Here is a 13,939-nt window from a genome sequence, read left to right on the forward strand (position 1 = left end):
GGGCGCGTGGCTCTAGGCCGCCCCGAGCCCGGACCCGTGGCCACGCGGGAGTCCCGCTGTGGTGCACTACAGCTCCCAGAGTGCACCGCGCCGCCGGCTGCCGCGTCGGTGTTCCCCCGCGGCGCGGTGCTCGCTGGGGGATGCAGTCCCTGGGAGCCCCCCTGCGCGGCGGGCGCTGGGCTCTGCCTGGGGGAGCGCGGCGCTCGGGACGCGGGCGGTATCGCCCCGCCTCGTGGCGCTGGCAGGGGGCCTGAGCTGGCTTGTGCCCCGTGCTGCCTGCTCAGCGCTACGGTGCCAGGCTCTCCCTGCAGCAGGGCTGAGCAGTGACCTGGGCCCGCAGGCCGTGCACGCAGCAGTCAGCACTGCCCCTGGCCAGCCCGGAGCCCACGTGGGCTGCGGCTCCTCCCTCCAGCACCGACCCCGGGTCTGTCCCACCCACGCTGAGCATTGCTGGGTAGAAGCTGCTGCTGGGCATAGGGGAGAAGTGGCCCTTCCCCACACTGCTGCTGGGGCGTTCTTGCTACAGCTACCCAAGGCCTGCCTTGTCTGCCCTGTGGCTCCTCCATCCCTGTGGCCACTGCCTCCAGGCTGCCCCACAGGAAGGCAGTGGAGAGGAGCTGCAGGGTAGCCGGGGTGCTGGCCCTGGGCAGCTGCAGCCAGAAAGGTCTTGGTGAGGAGGGGGCATTTCCAAGCAGCAGCTTCTGCCAGGCTGCCACCACCGCTCAGCATGGGCAGGTGGTCCAGAGCAGTTATGGGGTGCGCTGGACTTGAGGCTGTGCACGTGGGTCCCTGTCAGTACCACAAGTCTGGGGAGAGCAGCCACTTCCTTGGCTGCTTAGGAATGCAGTCTAGCTGTGGTGCTGCCCCTGCCCTGCTGTGTGCCTGGGGTGGCAGGATGTGCCATGGGCCAAACAGGACTGAGGGGTCCACTACAGGCTGGACAGAGCCCCTCTGCAGGCTGTATCTGGCCTGCAAGCCGTATTGCAAACCTTTGCCCTAGACTAGAGGAAGCCTCGGACTGCTGAGTTCCACCAGCGGGTGGGTGGAGAAGGGCGTGACTTGGCTTTGTGGTCCTGCCTTGTTGCTTTGATATCCAGTGACTAATCCAGCATTATACAATGAGTTGACTGAAGCAGCACGTACCCCTCCAGCAGCTTTTGCAGTCGGGAGTTGTGGGGCTAGAGGCAGGAACTGGTTGTGGAGAAGAGAACTAGTAAGTTACTTCATGCACCTAGGTAGAAGGTGCCTGGTGGAGAAGGCATGTTACAGCTGAGGACCTTCCACTTAAAAACACTGCATGAGCATGGGGTTGAGAAGGATTGCTGAGCATTGAATTGCGACTTGGTCTCCTTCCTTAGGAAGGGTTTTGTTGTAGTAACAACCAGCATGTTAGACTTATGCTTGCTTTTTAGTGTTAGCATCGCCTCTTGGTTGAATTTGCTTCCCATGTACCTGCATGTGATGAAAACTCTGTTGGTAGGGACATCTGAGAGGGTGATGAATACCAACATCTCTGAGCTGGACATGGGGATGTATTGACCATGGGTCAGTGGCGTAGCTGTTATGGCTGTAATTCACGTGGTCTAGAGTAAAACTATTTTATTGCAGGACTTATACAGGATGCCCTTATGCAGGTGTAGTTTTGTATAAAGGTAACTCTGTGATCATCTAAGCCATGCTGCTAGGCTGGATTTGTCTTGTTACAGAAGGCCTTGTAGTTGGTATTAACAGGCACTTTACATGCTGGGGAGCAGGCTTACAGAAAAGGTTAAGTGTATTTATAAGACACTACAGGGAAACCTGTTCATGTATATTAGGAATGGAGAACCCTGGAGTGGTTTTCTTTCACTTCTTACCAGACAAGTTTTAGGATGAGAATCTTTTTTTTTTTTGCATGTTTTGCTTTTAGGAATAAAGCTTTTTCTGAGAGCAAAGAAATGTTGGACTACTAACACTGCTTTCCTGTTCTTTCAGAAGACTTGAGATGACTTGGCATTCTTTTTTCATTGGCTGGAAAACAGGTTGGAACTGCATTTTAAGTATGAGGCTTAATAACAAAAAAAATAAATAAATAAATAAAAAAAAAAGCTACTGCAGGGGGGAACGCTTCTAGCTGCCTGGAGTACTTGCTGATTTCCAGATGTAAGGCTGGGATTGCTCTGTAACCTACCTGGTAATTATTTGTATGGTTCTTGGCTCTAAATGTCCATACCGGTAGTAATTGTTGTGTGAGGAGTGCCATTCTTTCCCTGTGTTTTATATAACCAAGTTTATCACATGATCTTAGTGGCTGTACATGGATTGCTTCATAGAACTTTAATCAGCCTTATGGGATTTGAAGTGATCATTTCCTCCTCCATTTTTAACTACTCAAACTTTTTGGAGAGTTGGGTTAAGTAGTGGCTTGATTTGGGGTGTGCTAGCTCATCCTTATAAAGATAGTGACACCAGCAGTGTGTCTGAAGGGGCTGAAATAAGACTGTTATGAAAATGGACAGCCTATGATGCTTTGAGCATAAGAGTAGTGGACAGAAGTGATTTCTGACAACTCTGCCCTGAGGCTTCATTCAGTGCTTATCGTCCTTGCCAAAGATATGGAACTTAAATGTCTGAAACTTTATTTGGTTTCATTTGCAGGCCCAGGAAACCTAGAGTCCTGATGACATTTCTTAAGGTAAAGATGGTTTGTCTTATTTTTCTGTATGCTGTATCTGGAGCAAAGTTACTTGGAAACCTACATTTAGATCATTGGCTCCCTACCTTGGGATGCAACCCAAATCAGGGTCATGGGGGGGGCCTGCATGCACATGCATACCCATGTGCTTGGCCTGGGAGGGGTGGGTGGGGCTGGGCTGCTGTGCACAAAGGGGGCAATGACTTCCCTGCCCTGGGCTCCTGCTATTCTGCTCCCAGCAGCCCCTGCAGCACCAGGTTGGGATGTCCTGTTGGTGGCCAATTTAGGGTTGCAGCAAAGAAAAAACAAAAAACGGGTTGGAAACCACTGATTTAGATAATGGCTTATATCAGGAGTGCTCAACCTCTTGCCTGCAGAGCCATGACAGTCCAGTCCATGGGACCCCACAGGTCAGAAAAACTGGCAGCAGGAGAAGCTCCATGTGGTTGAGTCTAGCCCTGGCTGTAGGGGCCATAGCTGTGCTGTGGAATTGGGGTGGGGCTTCTCCTTGCCCCTATGCCCACTGTCCACCCTGCTGGTCTCCCTGCATGTCTGGATCAGGGCTGGGCTGCTTTTTACTGCCCACTCTTTTTCCCCCCTGCTCTGCCTGCCTCTCCTCCTTCTCCCCTCCCCCCATGTCCAGATCTGTACTACTCTGGGGAGGGGGATGTTAGGCACCACTGGTCTTTGATCAGGCTAGTAGACTAACAGTGTTCCAGCAACTAAGAATGCTAATTTCTTCTGTGCCACAATGATGACACTTATTTGCTACTCTTGACCAAGAGCATGATGAGAGCTCTTACCACCTTAACTTTGAGCTGAGGCACAGTACTATCAGGGAATGCTAGTCTGTTGATTTTTCTGCATCTGTTTTACAACTTCATTTTATTTCCTTAGGATTTGATTGAGCCAGTTACAAGCCTGTGGAAGAGAGGTTCCATGGTAAGAAAAAACAGCAACTTTTTTTCCGGGGGAAAAATGGAATATGTTTGGGGGAGGGGGGTTCTTCCTACATAGAGCTGAGGCAATGTAATGGCAAGACTCATGAGAAGTGGGACGGGAATGCTTTTTAATTCTTAACTAATTTAATGTACTAGGACAATTTTGACACCTTGCAGTGGCTGATGGGATAGTTGTCTTTGGTCAGACAAACTTTTCTAGAGCATTTTAAGTCATTCAAAACTCTTTTGGGTAGATTACATTAAAACAGCTCCTTATTTGAGTAGCAACTCAAGCAGTCTTACAAATACAGATACAATGATGATAACATAGTTCAGCAGAATGTACAATGATGAGTACTGCTTTGTCTTTCGCTCCTATCTGATGTATCTGACTAATTCTACCATCCTTCTGGTAGATGTTAATAATGCTAAAATGTAATGGGTCTAATTTTCTCTTCCTTTCTAGGCTATGGGAATGAATCCTGATAATGAAAGGTAAGTCTTGAACAGTAATATTCCTTTCTCCTTGTGGAATACCATTTTTGGTGACCTCTGCAACACCTACAGTACTGCGCTTTTTTTTTTTTTTTTACTATGTGGATTCACAGGAAGAAGGGAAAGAAATGAATACAGAAGGGATGCTACTGTTTCCTTGGTTAAAAGGGCTGCTTGAAGTGGCATATTAAAAGTGTATAGTAAAACTAAACTCTTAGAATTAACAACAGGCACCTTTATACTGCCTAAGTCTTCAGGGCTCTTGAAAATTCCAAGCAAACTTGGTTTGTTTCTTGAATTTGCTGCATTTGGCCCTGTCTCCTTTTTCCTCCCCCCCCCCCCCCCCTTTTTTGGGGGGGGGGTTGAGTGGGGAAGAGGAGGGAGTAGTTCCCTTTTACCCTTCCTTCCCATACCCTGTGGAGGCTCAACATGATGATAACATAGTTCAGCAGATGGCCTGTGATGAACATGCTATACTGTCTTTCGCTCCTATCTGATGCAGCCTCCTATAGTTTGCTAATCTGGCAGTTGGTTCTTGTGTCCATAAATATCTTGGACACCTGTGTACCTCAATACATAATGGTTGAGCATTAATAGTATAGGAAGTATAGAGTGTAAAACAATTTAAGTATCATAGCTTATGTTAATTAGACTATAGTAAAACTGCAATCTATCCACATAACTAGAGAAAAGATGATGTTGAAGCTAACACAGATGTGATACTTGTCTCACTAAAGTGTCCTTTGCTTTACAGGATGTGTTGGAGGGATTGGCACTGGCTTACAAACTGTCTGGTGCTAAAGGAGAAATTCCAGCTTTCACCCTGCTGCAGAGGGAGCAGATGATGGCACACTTGAGAGGAAGGTAATGTCTCAAGGGAACCCTTTCTAATATAAATGTTACACTAGTCTGCTCTGACTTTGTTGACAATGCGTTTTACTACTGCTCCTGAGTTTTGCTTTGGCCATAGGAAGCCCAAGGGGAAATTTTCAGATGGATGTTGTGGGGGTGGAGGGAGGAACTTGGAAAAAAGCAAACATGTGCTAGTAAGTGTGTTGTTACTGGCCCAAAAATGGGAGACAGAGTAGAAAATGGAATGCTGGAAAACCAAATGAGGTACTGGCAATACAGAGGTGTATTATTAAAGAAGCAAGATGGAGAAGAGAGCTTGTAGAGCAGTATCATTTGATACAGACGGTAGGGAGCCTGTCTACACTGCTGGGTTGAACTTGGATGTTTCTGTTTGTTGCCTGGCCCCTTGTCCACAGATGAACACCTCTAGCCTTGACGCTGCTTTCTGCTTCCACTGATGATTGTCCAGAGCATTCCCTTTAATTTTGTATGTCCTATTGAGTACACCAGTTCAAAGGGAAAGAACCATAAGCTGAGCTACTGTACTGTATTGCTGAATGTCTTGATATGCCCCCAAGTGCCACACACCACTATACCCAGTAAGTCAAGTATGACTTGGGTGTGAACAGCCACACACAGCAAAGGTAGACTAATTTGGGCCCTTAGACCTAGGTGCTAATCACTACAGATAAATCTATATAGCAAATATACTCTAGGATGAGGTGAATCATTGGGACTCATGGAAGGTCCCTAATTGAAGACTGCCATAACAAATACTAGCTGCTTGACTGGAGAAAGGGGGTAGAATAAAAAGCTGGCTGGGTTTCTACTGTAGATGATGTTGAATCAGGTCTCTGATCCTAATGAGGATAAATGTGACTAAGTACTGATACAGTTTTTGTGAGACCTGAATATTCTAGATGCTTCTTGCTGGTTCTGATAATGGCTTTCTCTTTGCAGGTGTCCAAAGGGCTCTTGAGAATGATGTAAGTGCATTTCAGCTATTTTATGGAAGTTTCAAACTAACTAGATGGGCCTCTATGATGAGGCCCTAGCTAGCAACAGTGAGTGCTGGTTGACAGGGAATCTGTTGCCAGACCTCCAGGAAAAATCGGTGCTGATTTGCTGCCTTTTCCACAATGAATTCTATAAATGTAGGGGGTGGTGGAGGGGAGGCAACTAGTAACATATGGCCCAATGTGAACAAGTAGCAAATTTTAAACTTGCTTTCTTCAGCTCACAGTAATACTGTGCATGTGGCCTTTTCCCTACCAATGTTAGTTTAGACCATGTTAGTTCAGGCAGCCTGTGTGATGAGATGCAAATAGACTGACTTAACAGTGAAGGTCTGTAATTAGCTCTACCTGACTTCAGGCATCTGGTTCAATTACCCTGCTCTAGTTTTGTTTCCTGGTTTGTTCTAATATAGCTCATTTCATCCTAGGATTGGGGTGACTTGGATGTGCACAGTGCTGCTACCTAAAGTAAGTCTGGTCTTGCTTTGTTCTAGTTCTGCTATTAAATATAATGTAACTGAGTAATGTACAAGAGGAGTTCTGAGGTCATGGTTCCTTCTTGTGGAGTCTAGAAGCTTACTCTGGCAAAATCCAGTCTCTGAAATTCAGAAGGATGTTTTGGGGCTTTCCTACCTTGTTGTAGACATCATTTGAGGCACTGCCAGGGACTTAATATTTTGTGTTCTAATATCCTTTAGACACTGAAGTTTGATTTACTTTCTAGGAGATCTTGGAATTTTGTAGGCATTTGGCAATTTGATTCCTGCAGGGTTATAATGATGTTGTCAAATGTCTGACCTGAAATCAGTATGTAGACTATTCATTACTGAAGGACCCTGTAGCATTTAATAGCTATAAGTGGAGTAGCACAGATTTGTGTTGTCTGTATTTTTCTTTTTTTTTCTGCTAACACTTTTTTGTTGTTTTTACTTCAAGGTCCTGAACTTTGACTGAACTTGGGTAAGGATGCGCTTTTTTTTTTTTTTTCCTTCAGCTTTGTGGATAGACCTTTGGATGGTAAGAACATGATAACCAATGATTAAATTGGATTCTGACAAATGAACGTCAGTGATACTGTTCCTTTCCATTCCATTTAACGTTGAAATCACATTTTTCTTGCACCATGGCTACTTGAAATGGGAGAGGTTTTGTCCTAAAAGTTGTCTGGTCCATCAAACTCAACTGACTCTTGGAGTAGAAGAGATCTGAAATGTAACCTACATGAAGCATATAGTGAATTCTGACTGGTTGGTCCAAACCTTGTTGCTCTGCTTTAACAGCCTCCTGCTAGATTTACTCTAATATAAGGTGACCCCCTCAATTTGATGCAATTTTCCAGGTATAGAATTTAATTATTGGAGACCTGCCTTGAATCTGTCCCCTTCCCACTGCTACAGTAGGGGAAAATAAATCTGGCGGGGGGGAATAGTTAGGTTAGCCCCCTTACCTTTGCTCTCACTTTTTATATAAAATACAAGCTATGCATGATATTGCTTCAAAGCCAGAAGGCTCAGCATTTTACCATATAGTTCTCATTGGTTTATGCCTCAGCAGAATCAACAGCATTTCAACCTATGGTAACCCCACAGCTCAGCATTAGTGTGTGTGTGTGTGTGTGTGTGTGTGTGTGCGCGCACGCACTCACTCCAGATGTGCTGCCGTGCCCCCGTGCGCCCCCCCCCAGCCATGTGCTAATTAGCCCCCACCTTCATGACTTGAACTGGGTGTTCTTGTTATGAGTCCTGGGATCCTCCAAAAATATATATGCAGATGGAGTGTAAAGGAACCTGGCATGGCTCATCTTATGGAAGGCTGGGCCACACTGATCATGTGTGCCAGACTGAGAGGGTCAATAGGGATTCTGAATGAACTTTTTGGGGCCCTGTTTGGTAATGTTCACCAGCCTTAAATGTCTGTCAGAGAAATGGGAATCACTGGAAACGAGGAAAGAAGAGTGCAGGTCAGCTTTGGGAGTGAAGTTGATGCATATTCAGTGTAGGGGCTCACCATGACTAAAAAGTCAGCACTGGGCACAGTTGGCACTACCGTAATCTTATTCAGATGGAGCAGCATCCCTGCAAGAGTCTGCAATAGAGGATCTTGGCTACACATTACAATGGGGGGGGCAATTGCTTTTGGGCTTTCCCTTTAGCTTGCTCCTCCATCCTTTTGGCTAGGGGCAAGTGAGGCTAGGAGGTATCTGAACTCCCAGGGCCTCGAGGCTTAGGATTTGTACATGGGATGCCTGCCATGGATTTAGGAGTACCTGAAGCGCTACACTGAAGGGTCTGGGAGATGGGATACTTGCTGGTGGTAGCACCACAACTGAACTCTGCTCAGTCAGTAGAATTCAGAACTACTTTAGCTAATTTGGCCCCAGACACAAAGAAAGTGGCAGGTTCCCATAAGCATCTTGGCCTTTTTGATGAACTGTGGTCCTCCTGCATCTTTTATTTGCAACTTTAGTATGCGTCTATAAACCACCTCCTACTCAAATGCAGCATTCTTGTGTGGGGTCTCTTGTAACTTCTTTGCTATGTAGGCTTTCTACTAGCTTGCCCCTAGGGCCATAGTTGGCTGCATACTGCTTATGTAACTTTTTGCATTCACACCCTCTACTGTGTAGCTCTATACTCGGGTCATCTGTATTTCCTTATGCCTCAATTTTGTTGTCTTGAACTTTTAACGTTTTTGGTGCCAAGGGGAAGGTGTCAGTCAGCTCTGGCCCTCCTGGTGCTGGCTTGGTGTTGCAGTACCTCCAGGCCTGGTGCCAGTTTCCTGTGTTTTCTTTAAGGGCCAAACAAAAAAGGTTCCCATGAGTGTGTTTACCCAATATGGGCCATATGTTTTGGTCATGCTCAATGTTGGCTGCATTTAATCAACTTTTATAGTTGGTTTTCATTACTTAGCCCATGCTGCTTTTAATAACATAATGATGGACAATGTGTTTTGATGAGGTTTCCTTGTATGCAAATGTAACATGAGAAGCTTTCCCCCCCATACTGATTTGTTTTTTGGGGGGGGGGGAAATGACACCATCTTGTATTCAAATAAATGTGGTACTTGCCTCTGAAGTGCAGGATCTTAACCACTCCTAAGATGGTCTGAAATGTTTATGGCTTTTGTCCATTTTAAGCACTAAACACTTAAATTTATCAAGCTTTAAAAATATGATTTGTAGCTTGTTTAATTGCTAAAAAAGGCTTGTTATTGACCCAACTTCTCTTCCCATACAGTTGGTGGTAAAAATACCATTGGTTTCAATTAACCATTGTAAGCAATGCAAATCTTCATTGAGGAAAATAAGTTGGGCTTGGGCATTTCAGCGCTTCCCCCCCCCCCCTTTGATAAGCTTTCTTAAGTTTTGAAGGAATCTGACTGAAACTAAACTGGAGTGTAGTTTAAACCTATACAATTGCATACCTGAGATGGCTTCCAGCTTCTCAGCAAAAAGCCTTACTAAGAGTAGATAAATGTCTGAAAACTTCACATTGTGACTATGAAACAAGTAAGAGTCAGCACTCTGCGAAGTTTGATACTTAAATTTGAATGTCTTAGAGCTGGGCCCTGTTCCTGAGAGATCACTAAGGCAGTCTGTCTTGTTTTTTGCTTAGGGTAGTATCGTTTGATTCCAACAAGAGTTAGTTAGGGTCCTATTTTCCACTGAAATAGTCTATGCTAGAACCTTGCACTGCATCATGTAATGCAGCCAGCTCTTATTTTTCAGAATCAACTGTTGGGAGCCAAGTTTAAACCCAAACTTATGTAAGAGTAGTGGACAGAAGAGGTTTCTGAGAATATAGCACTGAGGCTGTGCCTTACTTTAAAAATAAATAAATAAATAAATAAAAAAAATCTAGCTCTAAATCACTTACCCTGTATACTGAGTTTATATTTTGGGGTTTTTTTTTTCCCCCCTCTAGCTGAAAATGAAAGGATTACCAGACATGACCTCATGTATTTTATAGTTGGCAACTTAACACTTATCTGATAGACATAATTACAAATGCTGGTTAAAGTAAAAAAAAAAAATCTTACAGTTCCCCCTCATGTTCGGTTTTATGGAATTAGTTGAGTAACCTTTCTTGCATTACTTGCATTGCTGAAAGATTCACTAAAAACTTGCCTGCATGTTTTGACTAGTTTATATCCTACTTCTTAAATATTGTATTGGAGCCCAATTCCAACCTTCCAATAGTAGCATTTCATCAATAAACTTCCTCTAAGCATGTACTGTTAATGATGATTTTTGTTTTGAACAATGGGAATCTCTCTGAAAGAGACTGAGGAGGACTTTGATACTGAAACAGTACGTTTCAACTTGATTTGTAATGAGTGCTGTGGGCTACAATCTGTTTGTAACAGCAATTTATGATGTTGCAGAATTAAAGCAGTTTCTGAAGCAAAGCTATGCTCCTACCTCAGGTAAGCAAAACCGTAATATGGAAAGCTGCTTCCGGAGCTCTAGACACACTTTTTGGCTCTTACTTGTGGCCTCAAACCACTCGTTTTCTGATGAGGATTCTGTTAATTCCTGATATTTATACAGACCAAGGGGATGACTAAAACAGTGCCACAAATAGATTAAAATTTTAAGCCAGAACAATGATGATAACATAGTTCAGCAGAAGCACAGTGATGAACATAATTTGTCTTTCGCTTCTATCTGATGTATCTGGCAACAGTGGGAATCCTGATGATAAAGAACTTATATATATCTATATCTCTTTATGTTAACAGCTGAATCTGTACATTTTTTATCTGTTTTAGGATGGTATTTTGACAGGTTGTGGCCCTTTTTTTTTTCTAGGCAAGGACTCTGATCTGCCTAAAGACAAACTGGTAAGATCACAATTCTTCTGTATTGTATTATAATGCTGCTGGGGCTGCACTTGTAACCACTGATGAAATCAGATTCTGCCAAATGAATTCCAGTGATATTACACATTTTCGTTCCACTGTTTCTGAGGTTGCGTTATTGCTTGTGCTATAACTTCTAGATGCCATGCTTTTGACTTGCGCTCACTTATTTCCCTTGCATCTCCTAGGCACAAGACAGCAGTGGAAGAACAGGAATTTGGAAGGTGAGTATTACTTTGAATCACTACAAACAGATCCTTTTGCTGGAATGGACAAAGATGATTACAACCTTAGCTTGAACTCTCTCTCTGATAAGAGATGAAAATCTAAGGTCTGAGCTATTCCTTTTAAGAACTGTTATACTTCAATTTGTTACTGCAGTGTGTAACAGTCTGTATTTTGCTTGACAGGGTAAGGAGCTATGAGCTTTTGGCAGATTTCTAGTACAAGACATGCACGCAAAGAAATGTCAGACCCCTGTGGATTGTGGATTTCTAATCAATAAATATTGTTGTATGAAATTGCCTTGTATGATGACTATTTCAAGTGTCTGGTAAAGAATAGTTTTAAATGATATAAAACTAGACTGAGTAGCTTCTGTTCCCAGATCGGTTAAAGAGAAACAACAAAATGTGTTGGGGGTTCCAGTTGTCCCAATTAGCCTTACCAATTATGCACTCAATGCATATTTTCCTTCCTTCTCTTGAAGGTGGATCTGATTTGCTGAGACATGAACATTTGCATAGTGAGAAGCTCTTCTCTCAGAAAAGGGGAACAAGTGAATTCTGAGTTTCTGGGCTAGTGGCAGCTGTCTCTGAGGCAGTAGCATTTACTGGCTCAAGCAACAGATGACATCTTAAATTTAATTAGGACCACTAAACATGGTAATTTAGCCCTCCTGGCTAGATCCAGGCAAAGAAACTGGGTCCTCTAGGTCTGAAGCGCAAGTCCACTTCCCCCTGAGCCAGGCAATTCAACCTGTTAAGTGGGAGGAGGAGTTGGGTGACGGCCTCCTAAGTGATCCAGCTGTGGGAGGGCAAGCAGGCATGCTTAGCCATGGTGTGGCAGTTGTAGAGACAGTTTTGTGTGTGGTTTTTTTGTTTTTTTTTTTGTTTTGTTTTTTTTTTTTTCCTTGTTTTTCTTCCCCTGATAACATGAGGGGTCATCTTTTGATGACAACTTATTGATCATGGACAATCCATGCAGCCATCCCCACCAGCACCCCATGCTGTGCTGCCAGCCGCACAGCTCTGAGCACAGCTCTGCTGCAGCAGTGGGAGACTTTGGAGGCAGAGGCAGTCATGGCTGGCATGGTAACATGATTTCACTATATGCAATTTTTTTTCACCTTACCCACTGACTTTAGAACATAACCCCTGCATAAGATGTGACTGACCTGTGCATGCGTTCATGCATGCATGCATGCATACATACATTGCTGGTCCAGTTGTATTCTGAAGGTTTTTAAAATATTGCTTCATTGAGGTCCCCAAGGGATCTCCAAACTCCAGCTTCTGTCATTTCTGACAAGCTTAATCCTGTGAGGCTCATTTATCATTTAAAATAATCAGGTTATTAAAGATTTTCTTGTTTCAGTATCCTATCAGTTTGTGGCAAGAGCTCTCATTGCAAAGATTTGCCAAAGACTCCTCCTGGAACCTGTCTTCTGAACTTCTGACTTTTTTTATACCATCTTAAATATTAAAATCAACACAGGATATTGTTTTCCAATACTGACTCCAGGCTGCTGTGAGCTGCTGAAAAGTTGATGTTCAACTCTGTGGTCTCTCAACAAGCATTATGCTTAAATACATTGCTTAGAAAAATTAATGTCAAAACTCATCTGTTAAAAAGCTTTCATCACCTTAGAGTGTCATGGAGTGACATTAATAGTGATCTTAACTGGGCCTGATTCAGTCCAAGCCTTGTACTGACTTTGGGGTTTAGATCAAGTCTATTACACTAGCTACCCCAAGGGAATTGAAAATAATCTACTCCTTTCTCCTCTGAATCCTCTCTACAGGGTAAATATCCACAATACCACACAACTCTTGCTCATACAGACAGTCCTGTTAAAGCAGAAGTTGGAGTCATTTATTCTTCAAGATGGCTGTGTAGCCATACCACGAGTCTGACTGCAGCACCCGTTAGCAAACCTGACCTGGCTTTAACAAAGCTAGCATAGGTAATAAGATGCAAGAATGCCAGGTGTACAAGTCTGCTAAGGTCTGAGTACAGTTAGACCTACCCACACCCTCAGAGGCTGTGGAGGGGAGACAAAGCCTTCATTTTTCCCAAGTCCACCATTCCATTATTGTTAACCTCAGCAAAAAGAGAGAATGTAAAACCTGGGTGACTCTGGCTGTAAGATAAGGGCATCTCCTACAGAAAAATGGCTAACGGGGTTGAGCTGATAAAGTTCAGCTAGAACCAATCTGAGTGTGCTGATTTTACACTAGTTACCAAGAATTAGCTCCGTTCAGAGATTGTGAGGATAAGAGATGTGGCCTAAAATGAGAGCACTACAGTTCCCCTTTGTGGAAGTCTCTTAAAATCCAGAGGGAGGTTCTGCAAGCATGCATATACACAAACATGCATTACCCCCTTTTTTTAAAGGAAAAATCTGTCTAATTATGACGGTCCTCTGCCTTCTCAGAGCACCCAAAACAAGTGGCAGGAAGAGTGGTATGGCCATGACACTGGATGTAAGCTTACTGAGTTTGGTTCAGTATGTGTTAATCACATGCTGCTCTCAAGCAAGCTAAATGCCCCTGCCCTCTCCTCCACACTAGACTGACTGCACATGGAACCTTTAAAAGTTCCAACCAGCTATGAAGTTACTGCTCCAATATGTGTGCAGGCATCTGCTGCTTAATGCTGTTTTGCTTAGCACTATTTTGCTATAACACTCATTTTACATTGATACCCAATTCCACTTAGCACAGTGAGTTTTGTTATAATGCTCACAGGCATTGTACAGCTGCCAGCAGGTTTTACTTAATGCTATTCTGCTTAATGCTTGGTTTTTTAGAAACCAATTAAGAGCACTAAGCAGGGGGTGTCTAATACCTTTAGAGCTGGTTTCTATTCCGCTTTAATTT

General features: G+C 43.8%; 1 long non-coding RNA gene and 9 other non-coding genes across 12 annotated transcripts; all 10 read left to right on the forward strand.

The window, feature by feature from the left end:
* The first annotated feature begins 1,447 nt into the window (after positions 1 to 1,447).
* LOC112549248 lies at positions 1,448 to 1,525 on the forward strand. The gene has a single exon (XR_003092625.1). It is a non-coding gene; the product is annotated as a small nucleolar RNA SNORD74 (small nucleolar RNA).
* Positions 1,526 to 1,900: 375 nt separating this feature from the next.
* Positions 1,901 to 11,359, forward strand: LOC102386318. 3 transcript variants are annotated; one of them, XR_323121.3, is made up of 12 exons: positions 1,901 to 2,021; positions 2,638 to 2,674; positions 3,572 to 3,616; positions 4,082 to 4,110; positions 4,865 to 4,974; positions 5,923 to 5,948; positions 6,407 to 6,446; positions 6,915 to 6,938; positions 10,362 to 10,403; positions 10,789 to 10,820; positions 11,027 to 11,062; positions 11,249 to 11,359. It is a non-coding gene; the product is annotated as an uncharacterized LOC102386318 (long non-coding RNA). The 3 variants fall into 3 exon arrangements; XR_003092611.1 differs by having other exon boundaries at positions 2,005 to 2,039; XR_001357540.2 differs by lacking the exon at positions 1,901 to 2,021 and adding an exon at positions 2,061 to 2,173.
* Positions 2,497 to 2,563, forward strand: LOC112549244. Its single transcript, XR_003092622.1, has one exon. It is a non-coding gene; the product is annotated as a small nucleolar RNA SNORD75 (small nucleolar RNA).
* LOC112549239 lies at positions 3,924 to 4,006 on the forward strand. Its single transcript, XR_003092617.1, has one exon. It is a non-coding gene; the product is annotated as a small nucleolar RNA snR60/Z15/Z230/Z193/J17 (small nucleolar RNA).
* Positions 4,530 to 4,616, forward strand: LOC112549241. The gene has a single exon (XR_003092619.1). It is a non-coding gene; the product is annotated as a small nucleolar RNA snR60/Z15/Z230/Z193/J17 (small nucleolar RNA).
* Positions 6,268 to 6,332, forward strand: LOC112549238. The gene has a single exon (XR_003092616.1). It is a non-coding gene; the product is annotated as a small nucleolar RNA SNORD44 (small nucleolar RNA).
* LOC112549243 lies at positions 6,750 to 6,812 on the forward strand. Its single transcript, XR_003092621.1, has one exon. It is a non-coding gene; the product is annotated as a small nucleolar RNA SNORD78 (small nucleolar RNA).
* On the forward strand, positions 10,210 to 10,290 carry LOC112549246. Its single transcript, XR_003092623.1, has one exon. It is a non-coding gene; the product is annotated as a small nucleolar RNA SNORD79 (small nucleolar RNA).
* LOC112549240 lies at positions 10,576 to 10,656 on the forward strand. The gene has a single exon (XR_003092618.1). It is a non-coding gene; the product is annotated as a small nucleolar RNA snR60/Z15/Z230/Z193/J17 (small nucleolar RNA).
* LOC112549247 lies at positions 10,875 to 10,950 on the forward strand. The gene has a single exon (XR_003092624.1). It is a non-coding gene; the product is annotated as a small nucleolar RNA SNORD47 (small nucleolar RNA).
* Positions 11,360 to 13,939: the final 2,580 nt, after the last annotated feature.

The sequence above is a fragment of the Alligator sinensis genome, unplaced genomic scaffold (assembly GCF_000455745.1).
Source record: "Alligator sinensis unplaced genomic scaffold, ASM45574v1 scaffold31_1, whole genome shotgun sequence".
NCBI classification, from domain to species: Eukaryota; Metazoa; Chordata; order Crocodylia; family Alligatoridae; genus Alligator; species Alligator sinensis.